Source organism: Chamaea fasciata, unplaced genomic scaffold (genome assembly GCF_029207755.1).
Source record: "Chamaea fasciata isolate MVZ Bird 193981 ecotype frontalis unplaced genomic scaffold, bChaFas1.0.hap1 SCAF_40, whole genome shotgun sequence".
NCBI lineage: Eukaryota > Metazoa > Chordata > Aves > Passeriformes > Sylviidae > Chamaea > Chamaea fasciata.
In genome coordinates, this window is record NW_027094125.1 from 399,452 (window position 1) to 412,269 (window position 12,818).

Below are 12,818 nucleotides of genomic sequence, written 5' to 3' on the forward strand. Positions count from 1 at the left end.
GGGCTTTGAGTCCCCGAGGGCGGATTGAAAGACCCGAGAAGACTGGGGTCTCCCAGATTTAGTCCTGGGTAAAAGCAACGATACCATTAAGGAATAATAGGGTTGGAGCCCCCACGGGTTGGGGTGGAGTCCCCACTGCTGGGTTTAGAATCCCCCAGGACTGGGGTGGGTGTTAGACTGGAAAGAGCAGGGATAAATAACTTGACAAATTATGAAGGAGCAGACAGTGCTTGAGTAGGAGGACAGTGGCTGAGGATGAGAATTACCAGGATCATCTCTTGTTGTATGGAAAAAAGGATGTTGTTTCCCGGAGCTGGGAAATTCAGGAAGAAAATGGGGAGGAAAGGTGGAGAAAGTTTAAAGTTAGGCTTGCGTGGAAGAGAAAAGAGAAAGGAGGGAGAGAAGTAGCCAGGAGTGACAACGGGATCATGGACAGATAGAAGTCCAGAGGATAATGGAGATGGATTGTTAATTTTTTATCCTTAAACCCTAAATTATATTCCTAAGGAGGGAAAATTGTCAAAAAGATCTGTGATTATTCAAGCGGTGAGTGGATAGGATGAGTGAGTGCACTTTAGTAGAGGTGAAGGATAGGTTTGAAATGCACAAATTCCACTTTGTTCCCAATTTTGAGCGTAATTTTGTTCCTAATTTTGAGCGTAATTTACTGGGGAGGGATTTGATGGCTAAAGTGGGAATGCAAATTAATAACGGTGAGAAATGACACAGAAAATATGAAGAGAATTTACCTCACCCTCAGGAATTTGGTTGTTGCATTTAGGATTAAAATTAGATTTTGAATTAAAATTTGAATTACATTTGGTTTTTTGGGGAGAGTAGGAAAAGGAAGCTGAAAAGGCTTTTTTTCTGTGAAGCTGCCTAATTTCCTTGCTAGAAAAGGGGGCTTGGAGTGTCTGAAAAGAAGGCGCAGTTGGTAAAGAAAAAGGTGAAATAGTTGGGAAAATGTCTGGGACAGGTTTTGACTGGAGAGTTACATGTGTGCATCAATCAAGAAAGAATACAAGGAATTTGACATGCACCATTACCCCAGACCAAAAAAAGAAAGATTGACAGCAGTTTTTGGAGTTGGTAGAGTATTGCAGAGCACGGACTGAGGATTTTTCTGTTTTACACCATTAGATGACTTTTTAACCCAAGACAGTCTTAATCTGTCAAGATGATTTTTTGCCTTTTCATTTACATACCTTTCATGTATCCTTAGTACTCCTAGCATGCATACTTGTATTTCCTTAAATCTGCAAATTTAGCACAGCCCTGGTGTTCTGTTAGGCCAGGAGACCTGTTAGAAATAACTGTGTAGTTCTTAGCTTTTGCTGTTCTGTGTTGGCTTTTGCAAATTATTTTGATGTAGTACAGTTTGTCATCTCTTTTTAACTGATTTTGATATAGTATAATTTGTCATCCCTTTTTGGTACTACTCTAATCCCTGTGGACATTGCATATTTCAGTGTGATAAATGTATTATAGTTTAGGGTTTTGCTAAATATTGAAATAGAGTACATTGTAAAACAATAAATATATATTATAAAAATGATAAACATAACCATAAATATAACCATAACTATAACTATAAATGATATTGTTTAATAGAAAATAATAACATTAAAATATTAAAATATGCTGTGTATTATTAACTTTTGCACAAGTGACTGTGGTTGTGAAATAATGACTGATGACTTTATTTCTTTAACTGACTGACAATAGAGAAATAGCTGATGTTGATTGAAAGAAAAACCTTGCCTAAAATGTCTGGATGATTAGATAACATTGAAAAAAAAAAACTCTGACAAATAACACCAAAAGAGACAAGAGGAATCCACCACCGACCCTTTGGCCATCAATAACTGTCAAACCAGACCAGGCAGCCTCGAGAGGAAATAAAATACAAAAGTCTCAAAATCACATCTGCGCTGTGACACGTGCTTTAGGAAGATGAGGTCAGGGGTCAAACTAAGCTAAAGAATTCCACGAAAATGTGCACTCAAAGACATGTTTAAATGTGTATAATCTTCATGAATATGCATTTGATCAATTGTCTCGTGTTGCAATGCAAGATGTAACCAAAAGTTTGTATTCTCTTACCATCTGTTTAAACCAGGTGGGGCAGTGTTCTTTATCTCTTCCATGACCCATGCCTCACAACTCCAAGGGGAGGTATGTTCTGCTAATGGGCCAGTTGATAAAACCAGGTGGGGCAGTGCTCTTTATCTCTTCTATGACCCATCCTCCCTCCAGGTAGATATCTTCTGTTAATGGGCCATTGAGTCTCATTGCATGACTGATAATATTACATCATCCCATTGTGAGATGCTCCACCCTGAGGGAGGAGCCAAACATTCCTACCTGGATATAATCTGACATTGAAAACACCAGAAGGAGCCTGTCCCCACTGGATTCCCAGAGGAAGACCAGACCCATCTACACCACTACCGGACCTTCAGAGGAAAACTACACCCTTCTACAGGAGTGTTGCTTCAGGAAAACCACATCTGTCACTCCAGGAGGACTGCAGGTACAACTTGATTGGAGCACTACCAAGACACGGACTCCCCGGATGTCAGGTTGTATTCTGACTCTGCCAGAGTTTGGTTTGGGTTTTTTTTATACTTCAACTTTAGTTATTTATTAATTTTATAGTTTAGTCTGCGAGGAAGAGAAAGATGCCCTGGGAGAGCCAGACAGGTCAGGAAGAAGTCAGTGCCCCTTTCCCCCTCTCTCCTGCTCCAACTCCCGCCCAGCATGGCCCCCGGCTGCAGGACAATGCCGTCCTGCCAGGGATGAGCTGAGGGGTTCTGCTTCCCCTTCCCTCTGGCACAGAGGCAAATCCCATCCTCTCCTTGTCCTTCCTTCCTTCCCCAGCCAAGGAGCTGAACATGGAGACTGGGAAGGACAAATCCACACAGCAGAACCTCATGGAAGAGACTATTTTGAGCAGCTCCGCAGTGCAGGAATCCAATGGGGAAGAAAAGCCCCAGAGATGCCACAGGAGGAGGGGCTCCAAACTCATCCCAGGGTGCTCTGAGGAGGAAAGACCAAACCTGTGCCAGGAAGGTGGACACAGCTTCAGCCGGGGCTCTGAGTTTGTGGTCCATGAGCAGCATGGATGGGGAGAAGCCTCACAAGTGCTTGGAGTGTGGGAAGAGCTTCAGCCAGAGGTCCAACCTGATCAAGCACCAGACGATCCACGCCGGGGAGAGGCCCTAGGAGTGTCCCCAGTGTGGGAAGAGGTTTCAGACCAGCTCCAATCTCCTCAGGCACCAGAGGATTCACACAGAGGAGAGGCCCTTCCGCTGCCCTGACTGCAGGAAGGATTTCAAGCAAAACTCCCAGCTCGTCACCCACCGGCTCATCGACACTGGGGAGAGGCCCTACGAGTGTCCCCAGTGTGGGAAGAGCTTCACCCAGAGCTCTGCCTTGACCCAACACCAACGGAGGCACCATTAAGGGAAGCCCTGTGAGTGCCCCGACTGTGGCAGGAGCTTTGTGTGTGTCTCCAACCTCATTCCCCATCAGAGTACCCACACCGGGAAGGACCCTGGGGACCCACGTTCACTGTGATCCACGCTGGGAGGACACCTGTCCCTTTCCCTGCCCCTGGCAATGATGTGAGGTGGGATGGAAGACCGTCAGAGTCTGGTCATGGCCCTGTCATTGTATTCAGTCCAAACTCAGGTCATTGCCAAGGCCAGGAAAGGGACTCTCTCTCTCTCTCTCTCTCCCAAGGAGAAGGGTGTCCTTTCCAGGCAGGTAGAAATGCATGGCCAGGAAGAGCCAGTCAGTTGTAGTAGGAGTTGTTGTAGTTTACCATGTACACCGTTTGTATTATGCCTGCTGTTATTAATATTGTTTCTGTTCCTATTTGTTGCTTATCTTGTTGCTGTTCTCAATAAATTTTTCTTATCCCAGCCTGGGATCTTTGCCTTTTGTACTTTCAGTGGGAGGCTGGAGGTCAGCGAGGGCCGGCACGGTTTTAGCAGGAGCAGGAAATTGGGGAATCCCATTCCTAAAGCCTGGCCCGTGGAAACCGAGCATCACAGCTGGGGCCAGCCCTGGCTACCCTGGCAACAGCCTTGGGAGTGGGTCCCTGGCTGGGGGCTGTGGAACCTCTTCCCTCTGGGGCCCAGGGACGGGACTGCAGGGAACGGCTGGAGCTGAGCCGGGGCAGGTTTCGGTTGAATCTGAGGGAAAGGTTTTTCCCCCAGAGGCTGCTGGGGCACTGAACAGGCTCCCAGGGAAGGGTCACAGCTCCAGGGCTCTCTCAGCTCCAGCAGCGTTTGGACACCGCTGCCAGGGCCAGGCCAGGATTGTTGGGGTGTCCTGTGCAGGGCCAGCAGTTGCACTCCAGGATCCTGATGGCTCCCTCCCAACTCAGCCAGTTCTGTGCTTCTGGGATCCCATGGCCCTGGAAATGGGACTGCAAATGGTTGCCATGGCAAGGGACTCTGGCTCCAGGCCTGAGCTGGGATGGTCAAGAGCCCTGTGGTCAGAGGCAGTCCCAGCAATGCCCTAGGGACATCCCAGGGCACCTTGGGCTGCAAAGGCACCCATCTGTCACAGGCACTCACGGGGGCTCCACGGTGACATCCCAGGAGTGCCCAGGCTGCCAAAGAGCCGGGATGTCACAGACACTCACAGGGCTTCCTGTCGTGGGCAGAGTGGGAAAAGCTTCAGGCAAAAGCTTCACTTCTTCATTGGAGAAACTCCTGCTGAGTCATGAGCGGGAGAAATGACACCCAGCAGCCACCATGGACCCTCGAATTCCTCCAGGACACGTAGACGTTAAAAATTCCATCTCAGAAAGGAGACTGGGATCAGCCAGATCCAGTCCTAGCCCCAGACTTTGTCAAAGGTTTATGTGTAAAAGACCGGACTGGTGGAATTGAACCAAAATGCAAGTTGTCCCACAGGATTAATGATGGAACACCAGATACATTTCTATAAATACAGCTATGATTGATTCTGATCAGGATTAGACAGAAAGATTCATTTACACCACAGAGTAAATTTTAAAAAGTTATTTACTCCACAGTATAGGAGCTATAACAATTATTAGAATATAGTGCTCTAGGAAACAATTTTGAAGTAAACAGGGCCTTGCTGGAGTTGTTGGAGCCCATTCCAGGCAGAGCCTCCCGCTCCAGCAGGAACTGCCTTTCCTGTGCCAGGACCAGGACAGATCCTGCTGCAGGAAAAGCCCCACGCCAGCTCCAACACAGGGAAGGGCTCAGGCACAAGTGCGGAGTGCCGTGCTGGGAGCTGTGCCAGGGAGAGCCTGAGGCACCAAAGGCACCTTGGCAGCAGCAGCTGCTTCCAGGCCATGGCCAGAAGCCTCCCTTGGCAGCCCGGCCTGGTGGCCACCACTGCACAGCTGCTGCTTCAGGGCTCATTTCTGCCTGGGCTCTGCCCCAGCCCACACAGTGTCACCTCAGCCCTGACTCTGGCACAGCCGCTGTGCCTGAGCCCTGCAAAGCCCAAAGGTCACCTCTGCCCCCCTGGCTCTGGCAGCCCCTGGGGCGGGGGGGAAAGGCCAGAGAAGGGGCTGGCTTTGGCTGCTGGATGTGGGCTCCAGCAGAGACAAGGAGGAGTCAAGGGAGTGGATGGAGTCCAGTGAACAGCCCCTCCTCCCCATGCAATCCTGGAATGGTTATAAATCCTGGAATGTGTCATAAATGATCAGCCAACTTCATAAAACAAAAGAATATATTAAAAATTGACCAAAAAACCCCCCCCAACAAACCCCTCGATAAAGCCACTAGCAAAATACAGTTCCAATCCTGCGATCGGCACTGGGTGAACCACAGATCCGGCCCCTATGGCAGCGAATTTCCCCTGGTTCACAATTTCGGTCAGTGCAGGGTCTACTTTTATACACCTTTTCTGGTTTGCACAATCTATTACTTCATCCGTCTTTGTTCCTCTGGTTCTTGATGCATATTCACTGGGTTCCTTTTCTGGTCACTGGTCTGGTGAATAGTTTTTTCCAGGGAGGAACAGGCCTTTGTCTGGGCGTCTGGGAGTCTGGTATTCAGATGTACATCCTTGATGAGGTAGAAGAGATTGATATCAGGTGTTGATCACCGGGCCAACGATCGCTGATGGCTGTGCTTATCTCAGACAGCCCCATCTCCCATGGATGCCACCCTCCTTTGTCTCGAGAGTGGGCGACTCTCGGATTCCTGGCAAAGGCAGTCCTTCCAGGAATGTTTCATTCCTTAAACCTAAAAATACGGTTTTATACAGCATATCATGATAAACACGAATTAATTCCAGGACATTTATCACAGATGGGAAGAGCTCTGCAGTGCTCATCTCATCCAAATCCCTGCCATGAGCAGGGACATCTTTCACCAGATCAGGTTGTTCAGAGCCCTGTCCCAGCTAGACTGGAATGTTTCTAGGGATAGGGCATTGACCACCTCCCTGGGAACCTGTCCTGCTGGATCACCAACCTCATCATCAAAAATCTCTTCCTTATCTCTCCTTATCTGAACCTCTCTTCCTTTAGTTTAAAACCACCACCCTCTGTCCTATTGGGACAGGCCCTACTAAAACCTTTCTCCACCATTGCATTCCCAATGAGCCGGGTTTCCATGGCAATTGCCAGGACAGGTGACCCAGGTGTGGTGTTCCAGGGAGGGCTGCCATGGGAACAGTGGCCAGCACTGCCCCTTTCTGTCTGGCTGAGCTGCCTTTGGCCCTGGCAGTGGCGTTTGCTGCTGGTTCCGCGGCGCCTGAGCAGCCAGCGCGGCACAGGGCAGGTGGCCATGGCACAGCCCCCAGCAAGGGATCCCCTCTGGCTCTGGCCACTGACAGCAGCCCTGAGCAAGGGGCCCAGGCACTGGGCTCAGGGCAGTGTCCATGGCCACAGCCCCTCACTCCTGGCCCAGGCCAGGCCTGCAGTGCCCTTCCCCACAACCTGTCTGCACAGAAGCACTCCCAGGCCTCTCTGCATTTCCCTTCCCCTCACTCTGGGGACACTCACACACCTCCCAACAACCCAGCTGCAGCTCAGAGCTGCAAGGAGTTCAAAGTTTGTCTGTCCTTCAGGAGTTGGTCTAATTCTGCCTTCAGCCAACTCTGGATTTGTGTTTATTGTACAACTTCCTGTGTGTCTAAAACATTCTTTGTTTGGTTGTTTCTTGGGGAAGGGGAACCTCCTTGTTGGCACCTTGGGTTTAGCACACCCATTTGAGGAGATTGTCTGAAATTTAGGAGTTTTAGATTGCTAAAAAAGGAAGAAAACCCCTCTTTGCCTGAGTGCAGCCAGTTCTCCAAGCAAAGCAGGTCCCAGGTGAGAGAGGAGAGACAGGATGGGCTTGTGGAATGTGGAGCAAGGTTGTCCATACTGGGTCAGACCTCAAGGCACAGCTTCACTGAGCAGGCCAGACCTCCTTAGGAGAGTCCCTGGGTTAATTTCAGCCACTTAATGCCGCAATCACTTCTTCTCTAAACAAAACAAACACACCCTTGAAAACAGGAATGTGGGTTTATTTGAAGCTCTTTGAAAGATTTCTCCATTACTCCAGGAAAAAAGACTTCCTAAAGAACTGCACTAGAGCAGAGGGAAATCAAGGCACAGCCATGGTTTGTCAGGAGTTGCTTGATCCTCATGAGCCCCGTGGTGCATTTGGTGCTGAGCCCTGGAACCTCAGGGCCTGAGAGGAGATTGCACAAACCTTTCCAGGAGTCAAAGTCGGAATAAAAACCCAAAGTGCCTGGAAGCATTAATGGGTCCCACTGATGTCCATGTCCAAAACAGGCTCCTCATGGAGTCCTTGGAGGAGAGAATTGGAGACCAGGATTGCACAAAAGCCTCTCAGAGACTCAGTGTGGGAAAGAACAAAGTACCTTAAACACCTTGAGTATCTCAAAGCATTAATGAGCCCCACTGAGTGTCAATGCAAAGCTCTAAATTGACTCATTAAAGCAGATAAATGGAGGCCAAGATTGCACAAACCTCTAAGAGACTCAGTGGCACAATAAGTACTTCAATTAACCTGACTACCTTGAAGGATTAATGAGCCTGAGTATTGTCACTGGCTAAGAATCTCAAGGAACTAATTAAAGCAGATAATTGGAGGCAAATTATCACCCACAGCATCCAGACTCTGTCAAAAAGTAGTTCCTAATGAACTTTGAGTACCCTGAAGTACCAATGAGCCGGAGTATTTTTACTGACTAAGAATCCCAGGGGACTAGTTAAAGCAGATAACTGGAGGGGGTGTTTGCCAAACCTCTCCTAGAGTCAGTTTTAAAAGGGAAACACAAAGTGCCTTAAAATAACTCGAGTGCCTTGAAGCATTATTGAGCCCCACTGAGTGTCATTACTGACAAAGCCTCTCAAGGGACTAATTAAAGCAGATAATCGGAGGCCATGATTGCAGAGACCTCTCAGAGACTCCAAGGCAAAAGCCAAAACCCAAGGTCCTTTGAAGAACCTGCAGTCCCTGGGAGCATTAAGGAGCCCCCCGGGGCCATTCCTGACCAAGGCTCCCCAGGGACTCCTTCCAGCAGATCCTTGAGGCCACTGGGATGGGAGGGGGATGCTGAGGGCAGGACAAGGGGCTGACAGTGCCCAGCCTTGCTGGGGCTGTGCCAGGAGGCCCCAGGGCCTCAGGACAAGGTGTCTGCTCACAGCCCTTGGTGGCACAGAGGCTGCTGTGCCCCAGGACACCAGGACTTGGCTTCTCCTGGGCACTGCCAGCCTTGCCAGGGCCCTTGGCCATGTCCGGCACAGCTTGTCCTGCGCTGTCCCCCAGCTGCCGCTGTGTCCCTGCAGGCTGCACACTCCCATCTCTCTGCCCCCCTGGCTCTGCCCTGACATTGCCAGCCCTGCCCTGACCTCTGCCCAGGGCGTCTCTGCAACCCCCACAACCAATGGGCTGGGGGTGGGAAAGTGTTCCTGAGGGCACAGGGAGGGGACAGCTGGGCTGGACTGACCCCAGGGATGTCCCATTCCTTGTGAGGTCATGGTCAGCAATAAACTGAGGGAAAAGAAGGGGGATGGGGGTGGTGGTGATGGGTGTGGATGTCTTTTACTGAGACATTTCTCATACCAAGTACAAAGTGCATGAACTCGCTCCTTTCCTGCCAGGAGCTGGCTGGACATTGTCTGCTGATGGGAAGGAGAGAATTGATCTCATTTGTTATTTCTGTGCTTCCACATGTGGCCTTTGCCTTTTGAGGCCCTTACTGTGGAGGGTGGTCACAGCACGGACACGCAGCAGGACAATGACCAAACTGCCACAGCAGCCCAGCCTTGCACCCACAGAAGGGCTCTGCGAAGGGGAGTGTGGAGCTGAGAGGAGCAGATGTGGAAAGAGCCAGGGCCATTGTCCCTGGCTGTGCTGGCTCTGCTGGGAGCCTCTTTCTTTCACATCTGCAAAAAATCATTATTTTATTCAGATATACAAGGAACAAAGCTTTTGAAAGTCATTGAGATACTGAAAAATGGCAGATATTCATGTGGAAATACTGTGGGTAATGATATTTGTTTGAGGAAAACATACAGTAAGAATATATTAGGAAAATGCAACAATGAAAAAAAAAGGACAAAAAGGCTGAGATTGAAAAAAGTTACATTCAGAAGGTTCTGCAGAAGAAAAGAGGCAGTTTATGGCTTCTGAAATCCAGTCAGCAGTTTCCTCATGGACTCCAGGAGTTCCTAATTCCTCAGACTGGAGATGAGGGGCTTCAGTGCTGGAGGCACCACTGAGTTCAGAACTGAGAGGGCCAGATCCAGTGATGGGGAAGAGATGGAGGGGGGTTCAGGTGGGCAAATAAACCACTGCTGACAAACAAGGACACCACAGCCAAGTGAGGGCGGCACATGGAAAAGGCTTTGTGTCCCAGGAGGCCCCACTTTGCCCAAGCAGAGCCTTGCATCCGTGAGATTCCATGTTGTCACAGTGGTCTGCTGAGTTCCATGGGGCTGTGCTGTGTCACAGTGGACACTGAGTTCCACGTGCCCTGGCACTGTCCAAGTGGCCCCTGGCTTCCATGAGGCCCCGCTGTGTTTGCAGCTGACACTTGGCTCCCCAAGATGTCATTGTGTCACAGTGGTCTCCTGGGTGCCAGGAGGCCCCGCTGCGTTGATGCCTTACAGAACCTAGAAATAAAGTAACACCCTTTGGAGACAATATTATAGAGGAGGTAATAGAAAGGCTGATCTTTATTGGACACCTCCAAAAAGCAGATATGGGAAATGTCCACAAAACAGCCATCACCACCCACCCCCCAGGGAGAATACAGTTTTACAAATTTAGCAGATTAGCATATTTGACAAAAATCACCAGTTAGGAGAACAGCTGCAGAGGCATGACAAAGTTTCTTGAAAAGAGTCATTCTACCCCTGACTGGACACTTGAGGCACAATAAGAAAGCAAAGAAAAAATACAACCAAACAAAATCCAGGCCATCAAACTAGAAACAAACCCAGAACTGTCCCTTTGTGTGTGTGACAAGAGGACAGTGAGGGCACGGATAAAAGGAACACGGTCTAAAAGCTTAACAGAGCTCAAACTTAACAGGACTTAACTTCTACCTTAACCTTCACTTACACCTTAAAGTTCACAATTTAACAGAAGAACAGCACTTGACAGTATTTCTCCGAACTTATAACCTATGACTTAGCCATTTACAGAAGAATAGTATTTACCTTGCCTTATAACTTATCTTAAACCTGGAATTATGGTAAGGCACTTCACCAAGCACTGACTCAGAAAACCCTAAACCCTACCACTCCAAGTTATCCAGACTTTGAGAACAGGAAGTCAGGAGAAGAGAGAGAGATCCACAGTCAGGACTGTTGATCCAGCACCATCTCAGCTGCTGGGAGTTCCGGGGCCATGGGATGTGTCAATGTCACAGCCGTGTCACAGCCTCACCTGCTCTGGTCCCTCACAGGTGGCATTTTTGGGATGCCAGGGCCTTGGCAGCCACTTTGGGGCTGGAGCAGAAGTTGCAGTGGCTGGGGCAGGAGCAGTGAGCGCCCCACTTACGCAGAACTTGCCCTTGCCCCCCAAACACACCCTGGAGATGTCTGGGGCCATTCATCATTTCTCTGCTCTCCAGCACCGAAGCAACGGACTCTGGCTGCAGCTCTGAGCTGGTGCCCAAGGCACCCACCCCTGGCAATGGGGCTGCATGGAGCTGCTCCCAGGAAACCCCCCAAGAGCTGGGGAGTGCCCCAAAACCACCTCAGAAACGTGGGATGCACCAAAATTCTTACAAGAATGCAGAATACCCAAAAACTCACTCAGAAACGGGTTACTCCTTTCTTCATCATCCCCAACCTTATGCTGTCTCATCCCAGACTTCACCACACCCTCCCAATCCCCACCACAACACATCCCACCCCTGCTGGACATCAACACCCCCTTCTCAAGCCTGGTTTCCCCCATCCCACCCCTCCCAAACCCCATCCCACCCATCCTGCTCCACCCAATGCCCATCTCACCCCTCCAGATTTGCAGCACACTTCACCCAAACTCCTTCCAACCCCATTCCACCCTGAGGGCCTGTGGAATCAAGTACTTTTGGGCTGAGACTGAGTAGTATTCAGTGGCAGTGAGTGGTTTTGAGCTGAGAGATCAATCCTGACGCAGTGCCAGAGCCGGCTGGCCCTTCCACGGCACCATGCCGGGAGTGGGACACTCCCCAGAAGCAGGATGACCTAAGGAGCGGCTTGGAGATGATGCTCTACGGCACTTGGGCTGTTACCAGGCACACGGTGGAGACAAGGACGAGAGGGAGAGCTCCGGGCTGGGTTCCAAAGGGTTTTATTCCAGTGGAGGGCCCAGGAACTGAAGACAGGGGCAGCTGTGTGCCAGCTCGTTTAAAACGGGGGAGGTTTCAGGGGAGGGTTCAAATCTTTAGCCAAGGGTAAGAGAGTAGGGGAGGAGTGAACGGTGGGGTTTACATTTGACAAACCAAGAGGGAAAACAAGGGGAGGAGTGTGGGTCACCTGAGCCCACGAGGCTTTGAGGGTCAGGGGATTGACAGGGAACAGTCTGGAAGGAAGGGGCAGGTGGGAGAAGGATTGACAACTGGCTAGGTGGGGACAAACTAGGAGAAAACCAACAACCCAGGGAAGTAACAGAACAAACCAAAAGAACAAAACACACCACAACACAATCCCCCATGTCTTTTGGAGTGCCAAGAAATGGAGACAACTACAACAAACACCTTAAACCCCCCATACCCTCCCAAGTATCTCCCTGATTCCCAGATTCCCCCAAAAGACTAAAAAGTGATGCTTTAGATGCCTGTGATGAATTGGTTGATTTTACCTGAATTTGGGTTGTTTTAAAGGGATGAAAATGAATCAAAAGATTGTTAGGGACCACCAAACAAAAGGACCACCAGCCCAGTGTCTCCCCAGTGCAGAAAACCGGGAATGTGGAACACCAGGGCTCTGCCTAATTAGGGCCCTCAATGGGGAATGGAGTTGGAGCAGTGCAGGAAACTCTTCCCACAGTCAAGGCATTCCCAAGGTCCTCACTTACCGGTGGCTCTGTTGGTGTCGGGTCAAGTTAGAGCTCTGGCTGAAGCTCTTCGCACACTGGGGACACTCATAGGGCCTCTCCCCAGTGTGGATCCGCTGGTGGCTAATCAGGTGAGATCTCTGGCTGAAGCCCTTCCCACACTCCAAGCACTTGTGGGGCTTCTCCCCATCATGAACCTGCCCATGGACCACCAGCTCAGAGCCCTGGCTGAAGCTCTGGCCACCTTCCTGGCTCAGGGTGGATCTTTCCTCCTCAGAGCACCCTGGGATGGGTTTGGAGCCCCTCCTCCTC

The 12,818-nt window shown here is 49.9% G+C and overlaps 1 pseudogene; it reads left to right on the top strand.

The window, feature by feature from the left end:
* Window positions 1–12,818, top strand: part of LOC136303664 (zinc finger protein 208-like) — a 179,681-nt pseudogene that overhangs the window by 58,756 nt on the left and 108,107 nt on the right.